This window comes from Rhipicephalus sanguineus, chromosome 8 (assembly GCF_013339695.2).
Source record: "Rhipicephalus sanguineus isolate Rsan-2018 chromosome 8, BIME_Rsan_1.4, whole genome shotgun sequence".
Classification (NCBI taxonomy): domain Eukaryota; kingdom Metazoa; phylum Arthropoda; class Arachnida; order Ixodida; family Ixodidae; genus Rhipicephalus; species Rhipicephalus sanguineus.
In genome coordinates, this window is record NC_051183.1 from 149,025,309 (window position 1) to 149,032,200 (window position 6,892).

The following is a 6,892-nucleotide window of genomic DNA, read 5'->3' on the forward strand; positions in this document are numbered from 1 at the left end:
GCAGGGCTACGCTAGTCCACGCCAGTTGTCAGCAATAACCCCCCTGGTCGGTGAAGTTATCGATTTTATTTTGTCGGCAAACGTTTTTTGTACACATGCCCACACGACTACGATTTGGAGGGAAGTGTGAATTTTTATTCAACTGAAGTTTCATTGCATAACACTAACCTTTGCGAATAAGCCGTAAAACTGTTCCCGCTTCGTTTCGAAAGCAGCCTAGACTCTCGTTAACCCGCTTGACGAGACGTTCGAGCGTTCACGTAAGATATTTCAACGCCATCCAACCCAGTGAGTTACGCTACTAACTCGGGGCATTGACCCTGGCCGCGATGGCTGTAGGCATAGAATTAAAGGTAAGCATTCGGCAGGTGTCTGCCTGGTTGGGTGAAAGACTAAAGGCAAAAAGAGAAATCTCCAACCAGAAGGTTTATTTTAAAAACCCGACGTTTCGAAGCCTGACCGGCTTCTTCTTCAGGGGTGAGATTTCTGGCTGGAGATTTCTGGTTGGAGATTTCTCTTTTTGCCTGTAGGCATAGAGTTTCCTAAAATGACCTAGAGGGAACTCTGGCGCTGCGATCGTTCAGCCACCATGGGAATGATGGGTAGTACACGGATTTGCCTAGTCTTCGTGCTTGTGGGCTTCGAACGCACTTGTTGGTTTGTTTATTGCTATGTTTTGGTTTTCTTTCGGATAAAAGAATGGATCGTTGTGAACTTCGTGACCAGATTTGAATCGGTGAGCCTAAAGAAGTTAAAGTGGTGAAGTGAAACTGCTGATTTTTGCTGAACTTCGTTTTGCGACAAAGCGGATGCAGGCGACGCGGAGCCAAACGGAGCCGAAAGAACGAAGTTTAGACAAATCCGTGTACTACCCATGATTCCCATGCTGGCTGAAGCGCGATGCATTGCAGCTCCCATAGACACTAGCGCCAGAGTTCCCTCTAGTAAGTATTGTAGGAAACTCTATGGCTGTAGGTATATAGAAAGTATAATAATGTAAGCGTTTCTTAACTTCCTCTAATGCTGGCAGCCATCGATAGAACTATCACTTGAAGAAAATACAGCTAGTAGTCGACGAGCGCCGTGCGAAGCGACCGAGGTCTTAAAGAAATGCTGCTGTTCTAGCCAGAGCTTAGCAGACGACAAAAGCCGAATCCCCCCCATTTGCGTCTCCGGAGTGCTGTTCGCAGCGTCGCCATCTGTGGCGCACGAGGCGGATAGTCAAGCGCTGCTCGAATACGCAGAGAACTGCTGCGTATTATATGCAAATCGCCGCACCATGGCGGGCAATTCGCTACAATAAAATTGACGTCTCTTCTCTAATGTGAGTGCCGAACTTGCGTCGTACCATGAGCTGCGCTTTACACGTCGGTGTAGTCAACATACCCGAGGAGAACACGATATGCGCACATCCACTCAATTTACATAAAGACGGCGATCCGCTTCGTAACGCTGGGTCCAAAGCTAGAAATCTAGAATAGGCTGCTACTCGCGGTCTGCTTCGCATGAAATCGATTCGCAGAATGCGTGGGAGACTATTTGCCCTATGTGTACATTTGCCCTGGAACGCGAAGACAACGAGCAGAAAGTAAACGCTGCGCGCATCAAGTTTAAAGCTCGGTTTTGGATCGGAAGCTTCTCGGCTGTTTACTCAAGGCACCTCTTAAATGGACATGTATTTGCACAAGAGAAAGGGGATTTGTAAAATCTTTATAGGTTGTCACGATAACTGAAACATTTCCGTCCTGAGGCACATAAGTCCTTACTGTTGTTCCTAAGTTTATATTTCGTATTGAACGGTACTATGGCTGCCGTTTTTCGAAATCACTCTGCAGAATTGGGGTATAACGGGCGCGATAAATTCCACTGAGAGCATGGATATATTGTCGCTACAGCTAACACTGGTTGCAATGTGTCGCCTTCCTGCGCCGTTTAGGAGGCATTCTTTTCTATTAAATGCGAAGTATTTCTTTGCTGGACAGAGCACACTTTGACCCTATCTATCTATCTATCTATCTATCTATCTATCTATCTATCTATCTATCTATCTATCTATCTATCTATCTATCTATCTATCTATCTATCTATCTATCTATCTATCTATCTATCTATCTATCTATCTATCTATCTATCTATCTATCTATCTATCAGTTATGTTCGGGGGACGATTTCCCCAGTACGGATCAACGGTGACTAATCGCGGACGGCGCGTGACGGAAAACGGGCGCTCGGAAGGGCCATTAGGCCGTTCGCGTCTACCCGCGCCTTTGTAGCCGAACCCCGCGACCTTTTGTCGACCGCTCCTTTCGCGGCGGAGTCACCCGTACGGCGGAAGCGATCTCACGGAGACTGACAACGTAAACAATGTGTCGCCGTTGCGACGGTCCTCACTGAAGGAGCACCGACGTGGTTTTGCAGTAATTGCAACAGGCGGCGGCATCTTGCTGCAGACAAGGTTCGAGACGGCATAGTAAACTGGGCACGTTGGTGTGGTTCATTTCAGTGTACGTTGACTGTGTATGTGATTGATGGCGTTTTAGTTGGCTTGCCGCATAGTGAGGGCAGCAAAGCGTGGGAACGCGGAAGCGGAGACACGTCTCTGAGAGAAACAAAGTTATCTGCTTCATTGGTGGAGTATCCGAAAGGGTTGGTCCCGTAAGGCGGTCTCAGACGAGACAGGGTGGATTTAAAGGAAGAAATAGGAGAGGAGAAGGGGAGCTTGGTGCTCGACGGAGAGATTGCGGAGGGCACAGAGGTCGTGCTTGGCGCCGACTCTGATCCAGGGACGAAGGACTTAGAGATATTCTCTTAAGGGCTTGAACGCTTGGTGCGGGCCCAGCCCAGTTGTTGTCGCGAGAGCTGTTCAGTGGCCGCCCCGGCCTTTGTTTTGTCATACAGTGTAAAAATGTGTAAATAAACCTAAGTTTACCAGGATCTGAACAACCGGGCCTGTCCAGTCCTTCAACGTGTCGCCACGATCATCCGAACCATCGGGGTCACCTCCATCGACCCAAATTTAACTCTATCTATCTATCTATCTATCTATCTATCTATCTATCTATCTATCTATCTATCTATCTATCTATCTATCTATCTATCTATCTATCTATCTATCTATCTATCTATCTATCTATCTATCTATCTAGTAGCCGCCTAGGTATGGGCGCATTTATGGTCGTCTTCTTTACTTGGTATAGACCAAACTTGGCATAGGAGGGCTTGAGTGCATGATCAACACGATTACTGGGCATGCCATGAATAATGCGACATGATTGTTGCACACGTCATGGAACGCTTTCCTTTAGTCACGTGCGGCACATACCTGCGTATCACAGCCATGGAATGTGGGTATACGCCACACGTGAGAGCAACGTTACTGAGAGTGTATATCAACCCAGCAACGGCAAGAATATACTTTGGAAATGTTCACTCGATAGTGGTAAGGAGCCCGTGTCACATAAAATTACCATAATAATATTATCAGTATTAATGTTATCATCTGATATGTATACACATACACAAGGACTCAGAGGGAAGAGGAAAGAGATAGAGGAAATAACCATAAGAGGAAAGCAGGAGGAAAGAAGATAGGAAAGTAAAGAAAAAAATCACTAACACTTGGACAAAAATAGATAAAACACGAAAAAAATATGTATAAACGGCTGGCCATATTTCTTTGGTCCACATAAGTCAGCAGGACTCTATGGGCCTGGTCGCGTCGAGCACACCCTGTCGGAAAGACGAAATCGTCAGTGGTCGCGCACTTAAATCCCAAAAATTTATTTTACTTATTCGGCAGTGATCGCTGCGGAACGAATTAGGGACAGTATAATATAAGATGGTTTAACAAAACTTGACATTCCGCAAGATGGTGCATAGCTGAAGGGAACTCTTGTGCGCAATAAACAAGACAATTCACCAGAACGAGAGAGACAGGATGGGCGCTACTTTCATTTACCGTCAGAAAAAAGGGATCTGTATTGGATCCTGCGCAGCCTTGGTCCTTTGTAATCTGTTCTTACCTTTCGTAGACCGTGCTCATTCAACAGCCGGTTGAATGGTTGAATGGGATGGCTGTGCAAAAATTATTCCGGTACATGGACGATTACCTCATTTGTGTTGATAAAATAACAGTTTTGACGTACCGTGAATGTGTTGGTAGAATTTTGGACATCTTTCAGCAGAATGGGAAGGGTCTAGTTTTCACTCACGAGCTGCTGGTACGGGGTTTGTTATAGTTTTGAAACATTAACATTACGCTAGGGCGTGATCATGTTTGCTAGGAGTGCGCTCCGCAGGCCCAGAAAGAATTACTGCCCTATCGTTCGGCTCATTCAAAGACGGTCAAGAGGGCTGTAGCTGAAGTTTCTTTGGGGCCCGCATTAACGAAACCTTGTCTACACTCAATGCTGTCTAGCTTTATTAAGCACGTCAGCCGGCTGTTGTCGGCTGGCTACTCATGTGCAGGGACTCTGTCTGTGGCTGAAACCCTGTTGCAAAAACGAAGCAGTCTCTGTTCGAAAATATAAGCACCCCAAAAAGAGCACAGTCAAGCCTGTTGTGGTGGCGTACGTACATAAGGTTGCGCACCACGTGAAAAAGGTTGCGAACCGTCATAAGGTGCCATTAGTGTTCTCCGCTCCGAAGAAGCTTGCTCAGCTGTGCTCGCTTGCTTCTCGTAACAGGAAGAAATGTGGTGGCCAGAAGTAACATGGTAGAAAGTTTGTTAACTGTTGTACGGGGATTATCTATGAAGTACCTTTGACCTGAGGCAAACGTATAAATTCCAGACGGGTCGTTGTATTAATGACAGGGCGAGTGAGCTTTCACGGACTGTTAAGAGTGGGGCACTAATTTGGCTGAGCATTGCCCAAGTTGCGCGGCATGTGAGTCGAAACTAAGTGAGATAAAGATGCTGGGCAGAGGTAGAGATAAGATGGCACGGGAGTTACTGGAAGCGTTTCATATTAGGAAAAGAGGAGGTAGGTGTGCCATTGACAAATCGGTGAAGCTTTGGAAGGCAGAAACTGAATATCTTGAGAATTTTATTGCGATAGCAATTATATGGACGGTCTCGGCTGATTTTTGCCGTTGCCGCCGTCATGCACCGTATATGTATATATGTATATACATATATATATATATATATATATATATATATATATATATATATATATATAAAAGCCACGAAGAAATATAATTCAGGAAAATTTTCCGACGCGCGGAATCGAACGGGCGACCTCTCGCTTTGCAGCGCGCGGCGTTAGACGGTTAGGCCACGAACAGTACCGTCTTTCAGCCTACTAACGGCGAGCTATTTATATACACCACTTACTTCAGCATGTTTTCTTAGTCACCACATAGATGGCGCGAAATGCGCGCGTGGCGTGCTTTATAGATCGTCGCCCCGCTCCTGCGAACGCCGTTGCTATTCGCCCTACAGGACGTGGTCGCCTTCGTACGCTTATCTCGAGGAAAGAAGGGGGCGGCCGGCGGGGGTGGAGTGGGAGGTTGTATGTCTTGTGCTTTCCCCGCGATGTCCGCACTGAAGTCCCAGAGCGTACGAAGCATGGATTCCTCCATGGTACGAAGGTCACTTCGCTCACTGCAGCGGCCGCGTTTGCGAAAGGAGCGCGCTGTTCAAACAGAAATAAGCAACTGTGACAGTTCGTTCGCGCTCGTCCTGTGTGTACCTGTGCGTTCGTTTCGTGCGTCCTGCTTTATGTTTGAGCTGTGCGCGTCAAGTGTCGAGCTGTGACGCATGATAGTTCGCGCTCGTCCTGTGTGCGTTCTTTTCGTGTGTCGTTTGGGCTCGAGCGACGCGCTGGCAATTTCGAGCTGTTTTGCGTTCTTCGCGTTACATTGCAATTTATTTCTATCGCATTCATTGCTTCGCCGTTGCGGCGAAACTGTGACTTTTTTTACTGAAGTGAACACGGGTTAGTGACATTGTATTTGATTTTCTGCGCATGTGTGTTTTCGGCATATATTTGCTGGCGAAGCCGCAAATAAAGTTAGATAAAAGTAGCGCCCGTCCTGTCTCTCTCTTTATGGTGAATGGTCTCGGTTTTTGCGCACGAAATTCTCCTTCAGATAATATAACATACTCAAGTGTTTCACAGGAGCCACAAGATACACACAATAGACTGTCCACACGTTCTTTACGGTATAAGCGTTCCCGTACCAACACAGACACAACCTTTCGCTTGCATAAGAGTGCTCTGGAACGACGAGTGCTCCGGAAGGAGAGCCTATACAAGCGTCATGTCAGGGCAGCATCGATTCTGGTTCCAGTGTTGGTTAACCACTTCGATAACATTGTAATAAACATTACATATAAACTTCTATGCCTACGCAAGCCATAGTTAAGCGTTGCTCAACCGCGGAGGAATATGCCAGCAAGCACTGCTTATAACATGTACCTCAACGCAACATAATCTGCACTTCGTTTCGATGACACTCACGTATGTGCTCTAACATGACTACCCATCTTCAAGGGACAGTAGAGAGGAACATTGACTTGGTTTAGATGAATAAATTGTTTTCGAGAAGTGTAATGTCGTTAATTTCGCCATCATAGGTTTATTGATAGAGGAGAAAATCAAGTAGTTTCATTTTTAAATTTCGCGCCGAAATCTCCCCGCCTGACGTCACGGATCTCAACGTGTATTTATCGTATTTTGGCTCCATTGGCTCAACAAAATTACCCCTAACTTGGTATGTTAAGCCTATGGACCCTTCAGAGAACAATGCACTTCATTTTTATCGATTAGGAACTACGTAGTGCCTAGTAGGAGCTGTAGCGACAGAGAAGAGACCGACACCCGTGTTGCCCTGTTTCAACACTTCTTCTTTCTTTTCCTTTATTGCGTGCTCACGAGCAGCCTCGCCT